A 24376-nucleotide genomic window follows, 5' to 3' on the forward strand; every position below is an offset into this window, starting at 1 on the left:
CATTATTTATCTTCTTTATGATTTATATTATCACATTCTGTGTCTGTAGTTATAGTTTATCATAAGCAGCCCATCTGCTACAACAGCCAAATTGGAACATTCATATAAGATGAGTTCAGATATCATAAACATGACAAGAGATGGATTACATTTAGTCTTTCTCCATGTTTAACCAATTTAATTTGTTTCCTATGCAGAAGAGGCTCTAAATTTACTTAATATATGTTAGCACTTAGGAACGTAGTTAGAAACAAGGCGAAGGGCTTAACCTATTCGTAAATAAATGAGAAGATTCCTGTCGGAGTGAAAGAGAGAGAGAGAATTTATGTCAAACAATCAGGAATTGAATACATAGTGGTCTTTTAGGATGTCCAGTTTGTGTACATACTCTTAAGGCATGATTACGAATAACTTCACTTCCTATAAACAATGTGACTGGAGAAATTACTCACAGATACAACAAAAAGGGGAAGAAAGGTAAGACGTTTTAACTAAAGCCAATAAGTGAATTACTTTCCCTGAAAAGGTTAAAAATGGCAGATTTATTTTTTGCTGCCATAATATTTGTCTTTGTTGGGTCAGCTATCTGAGGTATTCTCCAGAAGAGGCAGGGTGCACTGAAACGTCACTAGGCGACCGTAGGTTCAAAGTTACAGCAGAGCCTAGAGAATTTTTGCCCTCTGTAGTTTGGGGACTTGAGGAGCCTTAACTGAAAGCTAGGTCTGTTGGCTGAATAAAAGTATTGATGCTGCTGTGGGGAAAGCTTTTGACGATTATACTGGATTTCCCGCTGCCCCTGGGAAAGGTCAAGTGGAGGACTTTTTAGTGCAAGCAAAAGAACCATTCATTTTTCACTCTTTAGGTAAAGGACTTATGTCATATTATTAGTGACAATGTGATTAACTGTTAAAGCAACATGGGTCTTAATGATCTATAAAGCCATTCCTCTCAAAGTTATAGATTCATTGCTCTGCAGCACTAAATATATGTTGTTCTAGGATCATGCAAGTCATGAATACTAAAAATAAAAATAAACATATTTCTTTGATGATGATTTATTACCAAACAATTTGAGGCTAATACGCCCACATTATAGGATGCGAATACAAATGTGACATAACCGAGTGGGCCTTTAAGATGAAGTGTCATTACTTTTGGAAATATGGGCAGTGCTTCAACTTCATCACAGCCTTTGTAACATAATGTTTTGATAGCCCATGACTGATGTTCCAACCTGCAGCAGTTTGGTTCTTAAATTCCATACTTAGCAACAGAATGGTTTCATTCAGCCTCATTCATGACCTAAAAACCCATACGTGGGGATATTAGGTGCCACTGTGAATTAGTATGCAGAGTTGGTAAAATGAGATTGGGCGACTCCTTTGGGTGAAGACACTGAGCTCATAGCTGAGCACAAAGGCAGCGGTGGCTGCACATGAGCAGATCCTGCACAGCAGCATCAGGATCCACTAGGGCAGCACCTTCACTCTCGAGGGGCTGTGCGGGAACCTCTCTGCCAGTACTGACATGATATCTTGGTTCTACATTGTAGTTACTTCTCCATATTTAGCAGTGACCTATCATTAGAGAGCAAGTAAAAAGCTACACAGACGCCAAGGGCATGGGCGTAGAGGTGACCTTGTTTTCTTTAGGTTTCCATCTTTTCCTCTGTTCCTCTGCATCTTCTCTTTCAAGGACTATGATTTGCTACTTATCCCTTTATTTCTTCCATTCTCTCTTTTCTTTATTTCCTCTACTGCCTTTACTTTTTGTTCTAGTTTATTCATTTATTTTTTTTTACTTTTCGCCCTCGCTTCACCCTATTTCTTTCTATCTGAATTAAGATAGGAGATAAGCTAGCACTGAATATATTGATAGCAATATTCTTGGAACTGCTAAGAATTTGCTTAAAAAGAGAGGCTATCTGGTATCTTTAAAACAGTGAGTAAATAATTTCCTCGATTCTCTTGTATTAGGACTATTAATTTTATTATTTCACTCTAAAGTGGATTCCTTTATTTTAATAGTGATGTTTTTTTCTATTAGTAGAATACGGACAATATGATAGTTACAATGGTACCTGTTCCAGGCCCTTAAAAACTAAATTACCAAGTAGAAAAGAAGACAAAGAGAAGCAAATGGAGGAGCAAAGTGCAAGCTGTATGAGCACTGCTGCCTGCTGCACGAGTTAGCCGGCCCCAGAGTACGTCTAATTTATGTAGCTGATAACCCGAGTTAGCAGAGGCCCGGGCACTATTATAGAGGTAATATTTTCTCAAGGATGTACAGTCTTAAACAACTTCTTCCTGTATTATGTTCCTACATGCTTTTCTTTAACATAAAGCAGGTATGTCTGTTCTCTTGTTCCATTTCATTCTCTTGGAAAAATAAATTTATTATAGGCCAGCCAAAGGAAAATTCTGCTTACTGTTTATGATCTGAAGTTGTGCTCCTTTCTCCTGTATTATCCAGGGAATTCGTTCAATAAAGAGTCTAATTCCACACCCATCTCTTTATTTTCCCCTCTCTATCCTTCTTTCAGGGTTCTGTTTCAAAAACTCTGTTGCCACAGAGCAGCTGGTAACATTTAGCAGCCACCTGTACAAGTAGCTCTGTTTTCAATGGAGGAAAATTTAGCTTACATAAGGAAAAAAATTGTAAGGTGTTGGCTTTTCCATTTTTATTTGTATTTGTGTACATTTTCTTACTCACTGATGAATGTTCTGCTAAGTGAAACTGAACTCCTTGTTTAAAAAAAAAAAGAATGAGAAACAGCATGGTGTACACGTCATTTGCTTCAATGAACTTGGTTAGGTTGAAACTGTGAGTAAGGTGAGAGGCTGATCATAGCCAAGAAGACACCTAAATCTGTAACTTTTTTGATGGGTTAGAAATCACCCTCATGAATTGGAAACTTCTACCATGATTTTCCAGGTAACAGTCCTGATTGAAGACTATGAAAATCCTCATGATTTCTGTTGGATTCCAATGACCAGCATTGTACAGTCAGACTTTTAAGACCTAACAGCAAATAAATCACTTTTCTGTTGCTCAGGAAAAAGTTTAGATTTCTGTTCGTATGAAACTCTTCTCATAACTACCCAGTGAACATTGGTCTCAGTGACTAATGTGTCAAGTAGCCTGATTTCCTTGAGTTGAGGCAGCTATTTCATGAGTGAAACTTCAGCCTAAAACTTGGTCATCTACACGTAATATCTGGTGACTAACTCATGTAAAGACAACTGCAGTCATACACCACTATTTCTTGCCTCACTCATTTAATCTTCCTTCAGTCAACATTTTTTTTTCTAGTTGGGGAACTGAATCAGATCAAGGCTAAGTGACTGAGTGTAGATCACTTACTAAGTATAAACTCATGTGGACTTCCTGCACAGTCAAAAGGAGAAATGTTCAGCAGTTAATTTTGCTTTATTTAGGCATAAAAATCATTGGAACCAGAGAATATAGCTATACAGTTATTTATCCAGGAATATAAACCATCAAAATATAGCCGGGCTTGGTGGTACACTTGGGAAACTGAGACAGGAGGATTGCACAGTTTCGAAGCCAGCCTCAGCTACCTTAGTGAGGCTCTCAGCAACTTAGACCCTTTTTCCAAATAAAGTATAAAATAGGGCTGAGCATATAACCCAGAGGTAGAAAGCCCTGGGTTCCATCCCTCAGTTACACACACACACACACACACACACACACACACACACACACACCATATATATATATATATATATATATATATGTATATAGGCTAGGTTTGTTTTTAATCGAATCCTAAAATAGAAAAGATCTTAGAAGAAATTTGTTGTGATATGTTTGCTTTATAGACAAATAAACCAATGTATGACCAAAGCCAATCAGTAGTAAGTGGAATGTTGAGATTAGAGCAAAACTAAATTATTTTCTTCCCTCCCTCTCTCTCTCCCTCCCTCCCTCCTTCCCTCCTTCCCTTCCTTCCTTCTTTTCTTTCCTTCCTCCCATCCTCTCCCTCCCTCCTTCCCTTTCTTCTTACCTTACTTGCTTTCTTCCCCTCCCATTATTCATCCCTTTCTCCCTTCTTTTCCAAATATCTGAGCTCATATTCTGAGTCATAAATTCCTACTCATCTATGGTAGATTAGAGACAAGTCACAAATGGGTCAGACACCTACCCACACTCAGAAAGGATAGTGAGGGAGATACTTGGATGAGTGGGCACATTGCTGCCATGGTGGAGGTGTGAGATATTACATACAGACCAAGTCTAGAGGGAGTAATAACAGGTTTTCTTGGGGGAATAACCCAACACCTGGAAGGTGATTATACCCCATTCCAATAAAGGGGAATTATAGTAGCAGAAAAGAATGTTCAGTTATCTGTGAAGAGACAAGAGAAAGCATGATGGTCCAGTCTGCATGTGGGAGGGCAGAGGGGATAGTAATAAAACAGACTAAATTGAATTATTATTGTTTGTACGTGTGTGTGTATGTGTTTATCTGTGTGTTTGTGTGTATATGTGTTTTATTGGAGAGTGAACCCTGCAGCAATCTACTTCTGAAACACATCCCTAGCCTTGTTTTACTTTTTATTCTGAAACAGGGTCTCACTAAGTCACTGCGCACTGCTGACCTCAAACCTGCCATCTCCCTGTCTTAGCATCCTAAGTACTGGGATTACAGGTGTGCACCAGCACACCTTGCCAGAACTATGTTGAAGTCTTTACTTTGAAGGCATATTGAATTTTGCAGGCATTAAAGGTATGTAAGATACCATTAGGAAACTACAAAGTTTGCTAATAATACTCCAATTATAATAGCATAATTTAGGGTAGTGAATAATGGGATGATAAATTTCAATACAAAGAGTTCAGATTATGAACTTCTCTTGGAGTTTGGAAGAGAAAGAGGTCAGTGTGGATCATAGCAAGCAAAGAAAGCATCAACAGAGACTTTTTTTCTTAAACATCTGCCTCTCTTTCTCTTTAATCTCTATTTTTATTTGTTTGGTTAAATATTTTTGAATTTTATTGATGCAAGATAATTATGCACTGAAGTGATATTTATATAGGGCTACAACATCTCTGGGTGTGCTTCCCTAACCCCATCTCTCTACCCTCCTTCCTTCCCTGCCATGCTAGTGAGGTTGATAGCAATACTTTCATATATGGAAATACTTTCATTACTTCATCTGTTTGTATGCATTTGTATCTTTTAAATTTCCATTCAGTCTTCATCTTATTGCACCTTCATTTTCTCAACAGTACTGGAAAAGATGAGTGGTAATCCTAGCTGAGAAATCCAGTGTCTGTGTTTTCAGTCCTCTGTCACTTTTTAGGACAGTTCTTGCTTCTCAATTTAATCATCCACTTCTATGCTGGACTTCTTCCTGGGTGTTTCTTTCATTTTGTGCGCAGACCTCAAATGTTGGGGTTTTCAAGGTTCCAGATCTCCACCCTCTTTTCTCCCTGTACTCCTAGATTTCTTGAGGTTATAGCTTCCTAAATATGCCATCTATTTATCTGGGAAGGACTCTTAACATCATCATCTTATATCTTAAGCTCTAAACTTACAATTCTGCTCTTCTGTTGAACATCTATATATAAATATTTTGTCCCAATTCAATTGTAGTAAAATCCATGTTCTCTGCCTTATTCCCATGGACTTCTTTCTTGCTTTTTTCTCTCTTTCTCTTCTTCCTCTCTCTTTCTTTCTTTCTCTCTTTTTATTTGTGCATTGTAATTATACATCATAGTGAAGCTCAAAGTAACGCAAGCACACATACACACGCACACAATTCTTGGTGTGATTCCCTGTGGATCCCCCTGCTCTCCTGATCCCTGTCAGTGATACTTTCATATATGGACATAACATTATCTGAACTATTCCCTTCCTTAATGATTTTCTTTCTATTCAAGATCACCTTTTTTAAAAAAAAAAAAATCAAGCATGATATAACCCTTCATTTGCTTAAGACATTACTTTGGTTCTCTATTTACCACAGAAGTAGTTTTTAACTGTGTTCTGCTTACTCCCATGGCCCCATGACATACCTTAAAAAGTAGCAGCTTTGGGAAGGAAAGCCAAATGGGTCAGCCCCCTAAATCTCCACCTCTCCCTCAAGTAATGCAGCATTATTGTTTATTTGTTTAATGTTTCCAGGTTTGCATAAGATTTTGGGGGGGAAGAAAAAATGTTCTGTTAATTCTTGGGAGACAGGAGGATTGCAGGTTTGACGTTAGCCTTGTAAACTTAGCAAGACTCGGTTTCAGAACAAAAAGTAAAAAGCACTGGGAATGGAGCTTCAGAGGTAGAATGCTCTTGGGTTCTATTTTTACTACCATAAATGAACAAATAAACAAAAAATAAAAAGTCAAACTTTTACCTGATACACATGGCCCATCGTCTACCCTTTTCACTTACTCCATCTTAAAAAAAAATCAATTTGGCTAAGTACTTTTAAATCTAAATTCTGAATACACACAGGTATTCAGGTAACATCTTTATTAGTGCAAATCAGGTAAGTTACTTTGAATTCCTGAGAAATGAATTGCCTAGATACCTGAAACTCACCTCTGCACTATTGCCACAAAGGATGAAAACTCTTCTAAAATCATTAGTTCCGAAGACCAGATAGTCTTTGTTGGTGGTTTTGTGTCCTAAATCAAAGTAAGTTGGCACTGAGTGACTCTATTTGAAGAAAGGGTGTGTAAGCATTGATACATAGACTTTAACCTCTGTACCTCCCATGTCTCACAGAACCAAAGTTGATAGACAGCTTCCTGCAGATGGCAATTCACAACTTATGCTGCTGCTCTGAGCAGGTCAGATCTCTACTGTTTTTCAAAGTGTAGTCTGTGGACCACAGCCATCAAATGGGAAGACTGTTTCAAAATCTGACCTATCAGTTTGGGGACATGGCCTGAGAATTTGCTTACTTTTATCCAGTGAACCTCTGAAGAAGAGTATAGTAGTGGTCCTTTGGAAAAAAAAAAAGTAGGACTGAAAGTGCTAAGTACAGTCATTAAAGTCTGCAGACATTTAGTAATAGCTGTTAGCCTTGGCAGCTCCATTTTGTATTACATCCTGCCAAATGCCTTTCAGCTAGGGACTTTCTGTGGTAATTAATTGTGAGCAGTTCGGCTCCAGATTGGAGCCTACCCCGTTTCATTTTGTTGTTTACTTTTGATTTGTATTTCTCATCTCCAGATATAAAGTTTTCTAAGGTCCTCTGAACAAGAAATCTACATGGGCCTTATCATTTGGCTCTCACAATTTCCTGCAAAAGAAAAGTCTGAGCGTCATCGGACAGATGAGAACGTTGAGGCTTAAATAATGTTTCGAGATCACAGAGGCTGGGAGGTGGCACTGGGGTTTAAAACCAAGTTCACCTGACTATAATCCTGCCTTCTCTCAATAGGCCAGTTGCTTCACCTCATTCGGCTTCTGACCTCAGAGGTACAGATGTAACCATTGTTGAAGTACCCTACGCAGGACCCCCGGTCACATTGCTACCAACTCTTTTCCAAGCCCCATACCTGTGGTACTTTTCAAACCCTTATCTTACTTGCAAAATTACATCCTACAGTAAAGAAGCAAATAGTATCATTTAAAATTCAAAGCATAATTAAAATTTGGAATTTGCTTTTAGTAGCGGGTTATTTTTTGCTTGTTTTTGTTTTGTCTCGTTTTTGGTGCTGAGGATTGAACATAGGGGCATTCTATCACTGAACAACACTCTCCAGCCCTTTTTATTTATTTTTTTATTTGGGAACAAGGTCTAAGTTGCTGAGACTGGCCTTGAACTTGCAGTCCTTCTGTTTCAGCCTCCCAAGTACTGGGATTATACACATACACTACCCCTCCTGGCAATAGCAGTATTTTAAAGACAATTTTAATGAACCTCATTAATGAAGGTTAATTAATTAATTAACGAAGCCAGTTACTGTTGGTGTGTCCTCTGGAAGCCAATGCTGAGTTTCTCATCAGTGTTGAACAACAGGACCTTCTGCAATGATAGAAATGTTCCACAGCGGCATTGTCCAATATAGCAGGCTCTGGCTACGTGTGGCAAGTGTGATTGAGGAGCTGAATTTTAATTTTAAAATTACTTAAATGTAAATAACACTAGTGTCCACCCTATTGGAGAGTATAGGTCCAGGTAGTTCAATAGAGGGGTAGGGAAGTTGAGTGGTTAAGGATTCTGATCTGGAACCAAACTGACTGGCTCACTAGCCTGAAGGCCTTTGTCCAAATGACTGGACACCTGTGCTTTTCATTACCTTGAGTACAAAATGGCAACAATAACAGTATATACCTCACAGATAGTTATGAGGATTACCTGAGCAGTTTTATGTAAAAATAGTACAATCGCCTCACACATAGTAGAGACTCAGTAAAGTGTTAACTGTTATAGAGGATACAACTGTTATAACTATACTATTTTTAGCCCTACTTTTAAAAAATTTGAACTTACCTGCAATTTTTTTTTGTGTGTGTGTGGTGCTGGGTATTGAACCCAGGGGCATATTACCTCTAAGCTACACCCCAGCCTTATAGTTATTTATTTATTTATTTATTTAGTAGTACTGGGGTTCCTGGAAACCCTTCTACCTCCGGAGTACACTCCAAGACACCCATTTTTTATATTTTTATTTGGAAACAGGATCTCTTAAGCCAACAAGGCTGGCTTTGAACCTGCGTGATCCTCCTGTCTCTGCCTCCCAAGCACGGGGAATACAAGCGTGTGCCACCACGCCCGGCGTATTTTTTAATTTTTAATTTTGCAACAGGGTCTCACTAAGTTGCAGAGGGCCTCACTAAGTAGCTGAGGCTGGCCACAAACCAGGATCCTCCTGTCTCAGCCTCTCAAGTACTGAGATTATAAGCAAGCACCACCACGCCCGGCTTACCTGCCTTTTTTCTGACTTAAAATTTACTTAAAGTTATTGGTAACATGGTAACTGCTTATTTATTGAAATAAACTTTTGAAATGTGTCAGACTTAGGACTTTTGGTTCACAGCTGATGTATATACACAAGATTCTAGAGACAATCTCAGAAGATGCTGTTCCTTCTTCAGATATATAGTAAGAAAGTGCAGGTCACTTGGTCAAGACAAATGAAAAGTAAAGGAGGTTAAGAAGCTCCAGTACTCGAGACAGAAGTGCAATTCACGGTCACACACCCGTGCAGCTCAAGCACCCGTGATCTTGAGGAGTCTGTTTTAAATGTGAGCTAACAGGACATGTGATAAGTGGTAGGACGTCCTCTCTCATCAAGCATAATTGATTTTTGTGACTTATTAGCCAGGCAATACTTTAGTACCTTATGCATCAAACTGATCACACACACCTAAAGCGACTTATACACAAGTGTAGATGCACATGGGTGTTTGTGCGTATATGTACATATATTAATATTGATATTAAAATTAGCAAAAACCTTTTTCACTTAGTTTCAAATTAGTCTAACCAGAATAAATTGAAAATCTGAATTATCTTGGCAAGCTCCAGCTTATAAAAGCCTGGTAAATGGCTATGCAAATACTTTCTAAGTGAAAATAAGCTTGGACCTGAGGTTTGGAGTGCTATAGGTAGGAAAAAGAGGTGAATAATCACCTCTTTACTTTGTGACTATATTGTAAATAAAATTAACCAGGAATTTCTAGAGTAAAACAACAAACTGGCTCATAAATTATTTTTCTTTGTCTTCATTGTGGATTAGTGTTGACTGCGTGGCCAATGAGTCATTCTAACAGAGGACTCTTGTGGCCTGGTTTTTGCAGGACCACAGGTCTAGGATAGGGGTGGGTGTGGTGGGAGTCTGGGCGGGAGGCCACTCCAGAGCCACCCTGCTATGGATGCAAATGTGTGGCTGATCAGCCGACAGTGTTGAAAGAGATGAACTGCTTGCTCCACCAAAGGAAATATAACATGTCCTGTCTCTTTTGTGATGTAGCCTTTTAGTGAGTTAAAAACCTTTCTGAGGTGAAGAGAAGACACTTCTGAAGGGCTTTGTTTATCACAGTTGCCAGTCTACATCTGTATTTGTTGGTAAAAGGTGCCCAGTGTAGATATTTGTCAGTTTACCATGAAGCAATTCTGTCCTTTGTTGCAACCTTGTTTAATTGTTGACTTGCTGTTGATTTTATTATTCAGTTGGGCCCTGCCTATTGTCTCAGAGGTCAAGGAGCTGCTTCACCGCGGTCCATGTGAACTGCAGGCCCAGTCAGCCTCACTCTTAGGCAAACACTCTGCAGCAGCTGGGTTGAAAACTATCATTCCACACATCGCAGCAAATCTCAGACGACTGGAGTTTAATTATTCCCTGTTGACTGGCTTTGCCATTACTAAAATCTCTTTTAACACGCCAGCTTTGAGAGTGGAAGTGTAGGGTTTCTTAGCTCTCAGCACAATAGCTTTTGCATTAATATCTCGAGGTTTATTTCATAGAGCAAAGGCCTACTTGTGGTCTGCAAGATTTGTTTAAACATAAATTGCAAAGAAAGTCATGAGTGACACCAGATAGCTATAAATAGGGAAAAGAAAGCCCATGAATAAGTTGAGATATATTTTCTAAAAGAGTAGATCCTTTTAATAAAAATTATTTTTGTCTTTCCAGTGGATGTCAAACAGATTTTAATCACCCTTTTGTTTTTATTAATTTTAGAACACACTTATGTTTTATTACTCTGTTAAATAAATAAAACAGACATAGTGATTCCCAAACTGAACTTTTTGTGTTGTTTAAAAAACTATAATTTCATGATTGATAGTGCCTAATCTGAATGTTCTGTGAAGCCTCCTACAGTGAGAGGTGTTCAGAGTTACTAAAGGTTAGCAACCTCATAAAATGGATTGTTCCCGAGAACATTGTTCAGTGATTGTTCACGAGAACATTTATGGTCTTCAAAGTTATGAGAATAATAGTCTTTGACATTGGATATCTAGCATTACATATCCTGGTGTTTATCACAATCTAAAAATTAAGTAATATTGAAGGAAAGAGGTAAGCAATTTGTGTTTTAAAAACTCATTTGAAATATCGAATATAGGAGAATTTAGCATAGGACTGCTATTACTTTCAATATTAGTAGGTCTACTGAGCTTTATCTTACCAGGCAAATATTCTCTGATTCCACTAAGTAATTGACCAGAACCTTCTGGCTATATACTGTTCTCTGCACCCAAGCTCCAAGCTTACACCTATAGAATCCACTGACATGGTAGGACCAAAGTTCTTCTTGATGGTGAGACCTTAAGTGTGCTCAATTTGGGTCTTAAGGCACACCACTAATTTCACAAGTTTTTGTTTGTTTGGTTTTTTTAGGTACTAGGGATTGAACTCTCCAGTCCTTTTTTTGAAACAGGATCTTGCTAAGTTGCCAAGGGTCTCACTAAGTTTCCAAATATGACCTCAAACCTGCAGTACTCCTATCTCAGTCTACCATGTGTCCCACCATCCCTGACCACAGATTATATTTAAAACCCTAAATCTTTAGCCGGGTGCAGTGATGCATGCTTGTAATCCCAGCATTTGGGAGACTGAGACAGCAGGATTGTGGTTCGTGGGCAGCTTCAGCTACTTAGTGAGGCCTTTGCAACTCAGTGAGACCCTGTTTCAAAATAAAGAATAAAAAATAGGGCTGAGGGTGCAGCTCAGAGGTAAAAATGCCCCTAGGTTCCATCCCCAGTATGGCAAAAAAAAAAAAAAAAAAAAAAACCACAAACCCAGAATCTGACTATAACTTTGTTGTCAAACTCTTCCAATGTAACATCACTGAGGAAGCCCCTTATCACCTGACTCTTGTAAAGTTTTTATCCTACATTAGCTGTTTATTCATTTTTCAATTTCTCCACTTCTCTCAGCTCCTCAAGTTTTCACAGAGACTTCCACACATCTCATTCATTCATTTTTCATTTGTTCATTCAGCATTCCTTGAATGCTGACTATACCAGGCACCATGCTCATCGCTAAAGTCTACGAAGAAGGATAAAATAAACATGGTCTGTAAACTAGTCAAGAGTCCAGAAACGGAACAAGTAACTATGCATGCTGTCCCTTCTACCTCTTTCTTATATCTCAGTCCTCCTACTAAACATCTTTTTCTGAGGATAATTTTTCCGATGCTTCCTCCAGGTTAGAGACTTTTGATATATACTAAAAAAAAAAAAAAGACAGAAACATGAAAACAAATTAGACCTTAGACTTGATAGAAGACAAAATACTCTGTGGCTTTGACATTTTTCTTGAATATTCACTGGTCATCTTTGCTCACTTGGTGATATTTAGCCCCTAGTGACTTAAGGCCAAACTTTCTGAAGCTGGCTGATCTCACTTGGTGCTAGTTTCATGCATTTTCTTGCAAATGACGTAATTTTGTTCTTCTTTATGACCGAATATAATTCTGGTGTGTGTGTGTGTGTGTGTGTGTGTGTGTGTGTGTGTGTGTGTAATTTTCTCTACCCATCTGTTGATATACACCTGAGTTGGTTCTGTAATTTGTTTGTTGTGATTTGTGCTGCTGTAAGCATGGGAATGGGAATGTAGGCATCATAATAGTATTTTAATACAGATTTTATCTTTTTACAAATACTATGAAACTGGCCACTTAAATTTAGACTCTGCCACAGGGACTTTTCCGTTTCCTCAAGTGTAAACCGAAAACAATAATCCATGAAATAGTACGTGCAGAGCCCCCAGAGCACATCTGGCACATTGGAAATGCTGGCTTTTATTTTTATTCCTGTTATAGATGAGGAAAAAGGCTTGGGGGGTAGGTAACTTGAAGATCATAGAGTTAGACCAGAAAGCAACAGAGCTGAGGTTGGAACACAAGTCATCCAATTTCAGACTCTAGCATCTACTCTCTATTCCAGACCAGGTAAGTAATCCACGCAGTGATCGAAGGTGACACCATTGGCAAACGATAGTTACCAGAAACCAGAGTCTGTCTGTTTTTAAAAGCCTGGGTTTTAAGAAGTTGTCTTCATGCCTGCTTTATGTGAATAATACTGTGCTTGATTTCTTAAGTAACGGGTGGCCACAGTCATTTGAGTAATGTGCCAGATGGTTGTATAAATCCCTGGGAAGCAACATATTCTCCTGTTTAATTTTTAAATGTTACATGTCAGGTTGAGAAAGAAAGATAAGAAAGGGCTAACCCTCTCTTATGCTGATAAATCGTTTTCTCTGCATATTCCTTCAGCTGGACACTGCTACAGCATCTCAGATCTAGTGCCTATCTAAGAAAGGACAAGTCATGGTTTAGCAATAAAATGTATCTTTTGAAATTATTCATAGTTGAAACACTGTTGATGCCACTGATGGCTTAGCATAAAATTATTGAGTGCACACTTTCATTTTCATGAAAACGTTTTCCCTCTTGGATTTTCTTGTATCATGTTCTTTACAATTATTACTTTTATATTTGTCCTTTGTGGTAATCCAAGGTAGTTAGGAAGAAAACTTCTACAGGTTGGATGCAATACATTCATTCCTGTCCATTCACTAGTACTGTATCAGCAGTTAAAGAAAATGCTTGGTGAAAGCATCAGGGCCAATTTGTTCAAAATTTATCTCTATTTTAACTGGGTATCTAATATGATATGGGAACAAAGGGGCACAAGACACTTTTTCTGACCTTGAAAATATTAGAGTTTAATGGTTACATAGATAGATGGGTAGAAAGAGATAGATACTTTTAACAGAACACAGAGTTAAGGACAGGAGTTTATGGAAACATAGCAAACTTCCCATCACTGGGGTGTAGAAATGTGTCACCCATATCTGGAGATGAAATCTTTAACCAGCATGAGTTATCTAGGAAAATCAAGGGTATAAAGGACAAGAAGGACCTCTTCATGTCAGGCAAGGAGGGACCTGCCAAAGCAAAGGCTCAGGACACAAACCACTGAGAGGAACTCGAGGACTTACTGTCTGGGTGGCGTTTGGAGAGCACTGAGTCTGAAGTGGGGAGTGAGAGGACATGAGTTCTGCATGGCAGGGAAGTTCACGTGAAGTGTTTCATATTCTGAGTGTCAGGCCTACATCCTGCCAATATTGATAGTCATTTAAGTACTTAAATCAGGAAATTAACATGGACTGATTTTATGCTCTGGCAATATTTGGTAAAAATGGGTCTGATTTGAACAATTCTGGATGCAAGAAGTTGCATGTCGTAATTAAAATGCAAGAAGACAAGCAATACTGAGAACCAACTGATAGGAAAACTATTTAGGAAATGTAACTGACAAGGCTTGGCAACTGGCTGGGATTGGGACCTGCTGGAGGCATAGAGGATAAGGTAGTACCAGCCAGGGCAAGAAAATGAACACAGAATGTGTTCAGATATGGCCACACTGAACTTTAGATGCCTCTGGGATAACTGGCTAAACCAGTTTGGAGTTCAGAGGCGAGCTTGTTGTTAGAAGTATTGTCAGGGACGTATCAGCATAAGGAGGAAGGGTAGGGATGATTAACGCTTTGAGAATGGTTCTTAGAATCCAGTGGGCATGTGAAACAGAGAGTGGGCTGAGAACAGATTCTTGGGAAAAGAGTATTTCTTCAGGAAGTGAAGAAATTACCTCTATGGAAGAGCCTGTAAAGGAATCCAGAGAGGCAGAAGGTGAACTAAGAGGGAGTAGGTCATGAATAGCAGTGAAAGAGATTGCTTGAGAAAGGAGTACCAAGTATTATAAATTTCACATGTATTTTATGTTTGTTCCTATGCTCATTTTTTAGTGCATTTACTAATTACAGATGAAGGTGTGGCATGAATAGGGCCAAAAGGGGGGGGGGGTATGTCCTCTCTATATAGGGTAATCTATGGGAAAACATCATTTTTATGTAAATATAATAAGAACCTTTAAACTGATTATAAATAGTGCATAGAGTTTATGAAATGCCCTCATTTCCAATGTCACTTGACTTTCACATGGATCCAATAAGACAAGCCCTGAAACCTTAGATAACTGCTCTTTTCCAGTCAGAAGCCAATGTATGTCCCAGAAAGGGGGAAAATGCCATGAGAAGCTAAGTGACTGGTCAGGGTAGTTATGGAGTTTACGGCCTACTGTCATGTCTTCAGCCTTCTGCCCACTGGGACTTCATGACCCCGTGTCAGGAATCAGAGCAGCAGTAACACTACGTCTCCTGTAGCCTAATACACAGAATCTGCTCAGACGTGCTTCAGGCTGGTCATTTCCTAGTCAGTATCATTTAAAATCTTGAATTATATAGAGCTGCAATAATGAAAATATCAATACTATTTTCATGCACTCTCTTCTGTTACATTTTTTATATCCAGAGTAATAAATTTATAGTTTCAATTTATTTCTTCTGAGATTATGTTTATTCAGGGGGTAATGTCAGGATGCTTAGGGCTTTAATTATATCTACAGGAGTACTGACAAGAGCAAATGAAGTTAAAACCGATAGTATAATAAAAAAGAAAAGAAATTGACATTGTCCAGATTTTTATATAACACTAAGAAACATTATTACAAATAAAATAGATAATGATGTATACAAGGCAAAAAATAACTAAATTTATTCTTTTCTCTCTCTCTCTCTCTCTCTCGCTCTCTCGTGCTCTCTCGCGCGCGCTCTCGCGCTCTCTCTCTCTCTCTCACTCTCTCTCTCTCTCTCGTACTGTGGATTAAATCCAGCAGCAGTATATCTTTTATTTTGAAATAGGGTCTCACTAAGTTTCCGAGGCTGGCCTCACATTTGTGATCTTCCTGTTGTAGCCTCCCAAGTACTGGGATCACAGGAATGTGCCCCCATACCTGGATGATTACATTTCTTGATAAAAAGAATTTGCTATCTTAGTTCTTAAATATGAATTCCATTTCTGTGTCAGATCAAACTATGGGCAGGAGTTTGGTTGCTGTTACAATTTTTGTATATATCCTTTTTTAGTAAAAATCTATAGTATCCAGGGGAAAAGGTTTCCTTTTTCACTCCTGAACTCTTCCCTTGTCAATATTGTGTTATTCATGTAGTTCTCACGAGAGTTTCATCTGTCTTCCACCCTTCTCTGGATGGACCCCATTGATGCTGGTCTAACTTCCTATTGCTCTTTCTGGAATGACCTGCCATTCCTTTAGTATTTATGTTTCCTCTTTGGGGAATTTTCTATTTTACCAGAATCAGTTCTGTCTTCACTTGAGAAAACTAAGGCCAAAAGTTCTTCCCTACCCCACCTTCATTTACATCTCAATAGTTTACTTGGGTGTTGTTCCAGGCCAGGATCCCTGTTTCTCTTAATGATCTTTTCCATTTTACAGCAGTTGAGAAATAGCTTCTCATCTCTGCTATTTTACATTTTCATTATTTCCTCTGTCTGCCTTAGAATAACATGGAGTAGGTGCTTGACAAATGATTATTAAATAATTTATTCCAATAAGCATTTATTTCATTTAAATGTATTTTCATTTTATTTTAGATGCATTTCTAAATACGTTTAAAGATCATTTTTTGTTATTTTTAAAGAATTATAATGGCTTAATGTAAATGTTAAAGAGTGTTCTTTGTTTGCTTGCTTGCTTCTGTGGTACTAAGGGTTGAGCCCAGGGCCATTCTACCTCAAAGCTACACTCACAGCCCTATTTTATTTTTATTTTGAAATAGGGTCTCACCAAATTACAGAGGGCCTCAATAAGTACCTGAGGCAGTCCACAAACTGTGATCGTCCTATCTCAGCCTCCCAAATACTGGGATTACAAGTGTGCACTGTCATGCCCAACCAGAGTGATTTTTCATTAATTTCTTAACTGATACATAAAAACAAAAACTTTACATATTAATGGGCTACTATATACTATTTTAATGTCCGTACATTGCATAATGTTCAAGTCAGGTTAAACTTATCTGTCTCTTCAAACATTTATCATTTCATTATGGTGAAGAATTCCAAATACTTTCTTTTAGTTTTTGAAATGTACATTATTGTTCTCTATAGTCAGCAGAGTTTCTTGCTCCTAAATGAAATGAGCCTTCGCTCAACCTTTTCTCCTCTTTCCCTCTATTCTCCTCAACCTCTGGTAAACACCATTCTACTCTCAAATTTCATTAGATAAGAAAAGTTAAAGAGAAGGCTGTAGTGGTGCACATTTGTAATACCAGTACTTGGGAGTCTGAGACAAACGGATCAAAGATTTGATGCCCATGTGTAGCAACTTAGACCGTTTCAAAATAAAAATAAAATAGGCCCTCCCTGTAAGTGGTTTGAGGTGATCTGTGAAAATGGTTGCCTACTTTCTTGACCCAGAAAATCCCACAAAATCATGCAAATCAAGAGTTCAAATTAAAGTGTTCATTTTAGGAATAGCTGTGAAACTGCCTAGTCCATAAAGAGCACACATATCTAAAAAGCCACCAAGTATTTGAAAGATGTCACTTTAAAGAAGCAGTGTGAAGCCGGGCATGGTGGCGCACACTCACTCGTAATCCCTGCTGAGACAGGAAGACCGCAGTTCGTGAACAGCCTCAGCTACTTAGTGAGGTCCTTTGCAACTCAGCGAGACCCTGTTTCAAAAATAAAGACTAGCCGGGCGTGGTGGCGCACGCTTGTAATCCCTGCACTTGGGAGGTGGAGACAGGAGGATCGCTTAGGTTCGAAGCCAGCCGCACTGGCTTAAGAGACCCTGTTTCCAAATAAAAAAGTATAAAAATAGGCCTGGGAGTGTAGCCCAGAGGTAAAAGGTTTTCCAGGAACCCCAGTACCACAGAAAGAAAGAAAGAAAGAAAGAAAGAAAGAAAGAAAGAAAGAAAGAAAGAAAGAAAGAAAGAAGGAAGGAAGGAAGGAAGGAAGGAAGGAAGGAAGGAAAGAAAAGGATGGATGGATAAAAAGTAGGACTGGGGTGTTGCTTGGAGGTAGAACCTCCCTGGCTTCCATCCCCAGTACCACACACACAATAAAAGAAGCAGTGTGTGCCATTCCAGCGTTTTTTTTTTTTAATTTTATTTTATTGGTGCACTGTATTCATACATCATAGTGGGATACAAACTTTTGTAACATACATGCACACATCGCCCAGTCAGCCCCCACCCGATCCCCACCCCATTCTCTCCCCATCCCTCCTTCCCATGCTTGGCTTAGTGGTTGACATCTAGTATTATAGCAATTTATCCAAAATTAAAAATGGTAATCTCACATAACAGTTTCATTTGTCTGATACCAAGCGTTTGATGATTTAAAGATAGCATTTCAATATTTCTTTTTGCTTTCTTTCTTACTAGAGCATATTTTTTTCTGTTTTTTTAGGTGAAACTATCATATATTTATATATTTATTTTTCAGAAAAAATCTATCTTAATATGGAATATGAATTCTAGATACCCAAAACGATCTTGAAAAAGAACAAAGCTAGCAGATATATATTTTCTGATTTCAAACCATATAAAGCTACAATAATTGAAACAGTGTAGTACTGTTCTAAAGGCAGATATATAGACCATTGGAGTTAAATACAAGCCTAGAGCTAAATTCTTCCCTATATTGTCAAGTTATTTTTGACAAGGTTTCCACGAACATTTGGTGGTGGAAATAATAATCTTTTAACTAAATATTATTGAAAAATAATAATTACATGGAAAAGAATAAAATTGGACCTTTACCTAATCCCATATACAAGTATCAACTCAAAATAGATAAAAGACCTAAATATAAATCTTAAGACTATAAACTTTTAGGAGAAAATCTGGGTCATAAAACCTCACAACATTGAAATTGGCAGTGATTTCTTGGATATGATTTCAATGGCACAGGCAACAGAAGAATATACAAACTCCCTAAAAAATAAAAGAAAATATTGTATATCCAAAGACAATGTAAACAGAGTTAACAGTTACTAATAGAATTGGATAAAATATTTCCAAATGCTATATCTGAAGGTATATTAATATTCCAACTAGAAATCCTAAAAATTAACAACAATAAAGGCAAACAATACAACTTAGAGATAGGTAAAAGACTAACATAAATAATGAATCTCCACAGATAACCAATCTTAGTTGTCTGTTGGATGGAAACTCTTGTTTCTCTGGTTCTGGTGAGTGTTACCTATTTCTTCTTCGTAGTTAATCTCTTTGAGTATTTTCTCTAGCGCTGGTTTTGAAGACATAAATTCCTTCAGTTTCTGTTTGTCATGGAAGCTTCTTATTTCTCCATCTAATTTGATAGAAAGTTTTGCTGGATAGGAAATTTTTGGCTGGAAGTTGTTTTCTTTCAGAGTTTGGAATATGTTACTCCAAGCCCTTCTGGCTCTCATGACTTGGTTTGGGAAGTCTGGAGTGATTCTAATTGGTTTGCCTCTGAATGTCAGTTGGCCCTTTGTTTTTGTTGCCTTTAAGATTCTCTGCTTGGCTTCCACATTGGTCATTTTGACAATTATATGGCGTGGGGATCCTCTTCTCCGATCCTGTCTAAAGGGAGTTCTATAAGTTTCCTGGATCTGTGTATCAACCTCTTGCTCTATATTTGGAAAATTTTCTGCTATTACTTCCTTGAAGAGATTGTTGATCCCTTTGGTATCACTTTCTTTTCCCTCCTCTATTCCAATTATTCTTAGGTTAGCTCTCTTAAGACGGGCCCATATTTCTTCAATATCAGATTCCTGCTGTTGGATATTTTTTTCTAGATTAGAAACTATGCATTCATTTTTGGATTGCTCATCTTCTAAGAGCGAGATTCTGTTCCCCATGTGGTCTAATCGGTTGTTTGTGCTTTGAATTGAGGCCTTTACTTCATTAATTGCATCCTTTATCTCTTTTTGGCTCTCTCTGAGTTCTTTTCGAAGCACCTCTATTATTTCTACAGTTATTTTCCTGATTTGATCTTCTAGAAATCTCTGATTTTCTGTTTTATCAGGTTCTGATGTTGTGGGGTTGTGCACATTCATTACTCCAGTGTTATTCCTCTTTCCCATGATTTCGGAGGTTTGTGCCTTCTCTGGGTTCTTCCCTTGGGTCACTATGGCTTCACTTAAGGTGCTCTGGATCTCGAGTCTGTATTATCTCAGACCCCACTACTCCTTTACTGGGTTGTATCACAGAGTCTCCGACCCAGGGAGTCGATAGATGCTGCTTTAAACTATGGGGGGTGCCAGGTTGCACGTTCTCCTATGGTGTGATATCTCTGCCACCACCACTCCCTCACTGGGTCAAGTCCCAGGAGGCCCAATACTGTGATTTCTCCTCTGTGGCCCGCAATTTGACTCACTGTTCTTGAGTACGCAGATGTAGCTGTACTGGACTCGGTGAATTTACTGCTGCTGCCGCCGCCGGTGGCAATATGGCGCCTCTGCCACGCCCTCGGCCATGAGGCTGGCGTATTTTTTCTTCTCTGGTTTTGATTTCCACTCTGAATCCCTGCAGCGTGTGCTGAGCTCAGCCACTGGGAGCTTTAAATGCTGTCTGCGCTGAAAGATACCGCCTGGCTGTTCCGCAGCAGCTCACCTGGCTTGCTGTAGCCGTCCGTTGAGTTCGCCGCTGCCGCCGGCAGTATGGCACTGCTGCCGCGTCCTCGGGCGCGTGTGTCTCCTCTGTGGCCCTGAGCTCTGTTCTCAGTCCGTTTTCTCTCTGGAGCCTGGTGGTTTTTTTTGTTTTTCTGGTGATGGTGTTTTCTGGCTATGAAAGGTGCTCTTTTTGTGGTAATGGAGATTGGTTGTTAGCGGGACTCTTAAGCCCCGCTTTTCTCGGTCGCCATCTTCCCGCGTGGCGCCCATTCCAGCGTTTTAACAGTGGAGTTGGTAGGTGTGCCCAGGCCAAACAGTGGGCTGGACACAAGGCCAGTGGCCCAAAAAGAATGCTGAATTTTTGCTGCACATGCTTAAAAATGCAGAAAGCTATGCTGAACTTAAGGGTTTAAATGTTGGCTCTCTGGTCCTCAAACATACCCAGGTGAACAAAGCCCCGAAGATGCACTGCCTATGTGCAGAGCTCATGGTTGAATTAACCCATACATGAGCTCCCCCGCCACACTGGGATGATTCTGAGAAGGAGTAAATTGTTCCTAAACCAGAAGAGGAGTTTGCACAGAATAAAAAGATATCTCAGAAGAAACTGAAGAAACAAAAACTTACGACACAAGAATAAATGCAGCATAAAATGAATGCAAAGAAAAGTAAAAACAACAAAATAGGGCTGGGGTATCTCAGAGGTGGAATGTCTCAGAGGTAGAATACCCACCTCTGGTTTCAATCCCCAGCGCCACACACACACACACACACACACACACACACACACACACACACGGCTTTCTAACTGACATAAAGTAACATTTCAAATTTGTATTTCATCAAACATGTATGTGCTGAAAACCCAATATAAACCAACCCATCACTGAGTGAAGCATTGAAGGAGATATAAGAATGAAAACGGTCCAAGAAGAATAAAGTCTGATAGGGAATTCAAGATGAGTAAAATATGACAGCTATTTTGAATTATTATTGGTCAATAATAGGGTTCTTTTTCAGAACCAATGTAATTCAATCCATTTTTTTTTGTTATTGGTACACTATAGTTTCACATCATAATGTGAATCATGTTGAAAATGGCATACATTCACACAGTACTTGGGGCCCTCTCCCCACCATTTTCCCTTCCCTTCCCCATCCCAACAATGAGTGTCCAGGTTGACCATGTTACATTCACACTTATTCAAATGTGGCTCCTCCATTAATCAACCTCAGCCTTCTTCCTCCCCTACTCTTCCTTTCTAGCTTTGCTGAGGTTTCCCCTCCACTATCTGGAGTCCCTCTGGTATCCCTAATACTCCCTAGTTTGGGCATATTAGAGAAAACATATGTTCCTTCTCTTTCTGTGCCTGGCTGATCTCACTTAACATAAATGTTCTCTTGCAAATGACATGATTTTTTTTTTTTTTTGCTGCTGAGTAGAATTCCATTATGTGTATTTCCCATAATTTTGCAATCCATTCATTTGTTGATGGAGACCTAGGTTGGTTCCATATTTTGGTTATTGCAAATTGCACTGCTATGAACATGGGTATGCATATGTTGCTGTAGTTCTCTGATTTTAACCCCTTTAGAAAGATACACAGGAGTGGTATAGCCAGATCATATGGTGGATCCATTCCCAGTTTCTAAGGAATTTCCACACGGATCTCCTTATGCAGTCAGAAAGCATTTCTATCTAATAGGAAAGGGCAACAGCATTTTACTTTAACTACCCTTTTATACCTTTATTGGTGCATTGTAGTTATACATTCTAGTGAGTTTCAAAATGACACACATTCATGCACACAGCACTGGGTGTGTTCCCTCTAGATCCCTCCCGCTCTCCCCCTTCCTGTACATTTTAGTAAGATTGGTATTGATATTTTCCTATATGGACATAGCACTATTTGAACTATTTTTTCATCAATTTTCCTTTTACTTATACCATATTTTTTGTCAAAGTTGTCACTATCATTTTATACTTTGCTAAAAAAGGGCCTTTTTAATAGAAAATTGGCACATTATAAAATTAAGTTATATACATGTATACTTAAAAATGAGAAATATTATTAATATAATGGAAAGAATTTGTGAACATACAAAGACATAAAAACAAAAAGAAATTCCAGGAGTACAATTTGAAATGTTCCTATTAGTTTAACTTCGAAAGCAAAAGTATTCATTTTAGAATTTTATCATATGGATATAGGAAATGTTTCTGCAATCTGTATGTATCTGTTTATAGTTTGAGGTGCTTGGAATAAAGCCCAGGGTCTTACAAATGCTAAGCAAGTGTTCTACCACTGACCTACATTCTTGAGCCCCATAAGTTATTGAGACACAGCCCATGGGATTTAGGATTTAGAATGTAATAGGGAGATTCAAAGTCTACAGTGTTGGTAATGATTGGTGGAAACCCACTTATGGATGGAATCTCAAAAGCACTAGTAAGTTTATTCTTTAAAAAATTATCTAATCGATTTGATGTTTTTCCTATTCACCTGCTGAGTTTGACAGTGTACTGTTCTTCAAGAACATGAGGAGGAAAAGGCCACCTACCTGCTGCTACTTTTATTTGAGGGACACTCAATTCTTCTATCCTATGTAAATTATTACTAGGTTTCCCCATGAAGCTTTGTGAAATTTCAACCAGAATTAGAGAATCTGGCTCCCAACCATAGTTTTAGGCACTTTATAATGAATGGACATAAGAAGTATTGTCCATGTACATTTTGACCATGACAATGTATGTACACTTGAGCTGTGCCTCATGGAACTAGCCACAATCAAGACTGGAGACAGCATCATTTGAGGGTTGCTTCTGAGACAATGGAAGGTCTAGGAGTTGACTTCCTAGATCTGTCTCAGAGCTGGCAATTCCTAGTATTAAAATAGACATCTAAATTGACAGAAGCAAAAATAGATTTGATCAGAAGAGGGCTTACATAGGCGGCATCTATATAAAATCACTTTTGTGATAGTCTGGGGGTTTCATTTCCAGCACGAGAAGGCTAAATATAATTTTTCTAAAATATAACTTTCTTGAGCCAGTCATAAGATATCATCTTGGCCTTTGTATTTTGGCGGCTGACATTTGTTTCTTTCCCATGGGAAAAAAAAAAGTAGAACTATCCTCACATAGAACTGGACAGAACAAAGTATCATGCTGCCCCTCTCTGTTTAGTCAGATAAGCTTCTGATAAAATGGTTAAGCAGGAAGTTAGAAACAAAGGGGTACTTCTTTCTCTCACTGTCTGCTCTCACTATCTGCTACATATTATTATATATTTTGAAATTTTATTTTAAGGGGTTTTCTTAAAGCATAAGATGTACTGCATTTTAAATGATAATTTAAGTTTCTTTTCTGTGGGTATTGAATAAGTGTGAAAAACGTCAATATTTTTATTTGCTTTATCACTCTGAGGACAGAGAAAATATTTAGTGATTTGACAGGAAGCACACTCCTCGAATTATACAGTATTTGAAAACAGCTAGACAGGATGTACTTGGAAGCAAAATCATTGTCATTGCCATTTATGATTAATTTAATAGCCTGTTGATTATTTTATTCCAAATAAATGAGGTTAACTGAACTTATTAATATTTAAATCTTAAATATATTTTTACTATTTGCTCTGAATTTTTATACATTAAATAATTTACTAGTGTATGGAATTTTACATTTTTTAACATTCCAACTTTTCTTTAAAGTTCATTATGAAGAAGAACTGATCAAATTATTTAAGAATAAAATTTCAATTGTTTCCAATGCATCTTTTTCCCCATCATGTTTTCAAATGATAAGCTGCTCTTCTCTCTCATCCCTCATGAACTTTGAAGACTATTTTAAAGATACATGTATGTATGTATATATATATATATATTTGTGTATATATAAATAACTATATAACAAGAGTCAACAA

General features: G+C 38.2%; 1 protein-coding gene and 1 pseudogene across 8 annotated transcripts in view; both read left to right on the forward strand.

The window, feature by feature from the left end:
* MECOM (MDS1 and EVI1 complex locus) overlaps window positions 1-24376 on the forward strand; it is a gene marked incomplete at both ends in the record, with an annotated part of 591781 nt that overhangs the window by 477736 nt on the left and 89669 nt on the right. The gene's annotated exons all lie outside the window — the stretch shown is intronic.
* On the forward strand, window positions 17239-21090 carry LOC308262798 (large ribosomal subunit protein uL22-like; annotated as a pseudogene). The gene is made up of 2 exons: window positions 17239-17421; window positions 20726-21090. The product of its transcript is annotated as a large ribosomal subunit protein uL22-like (transcript).

The sequence above is a fragment of the Muscardinus avellanarius genome (assembly GCF_963383645.1).
Source record: "Muscardinus avellanarius genome assembly, chromosome: 5".
NCBI lineage: Eukaryota > Metazoa > Chordata > Mammalia > Rodentia > Gliridae > Muscardinus > Muscardinus avellanarius.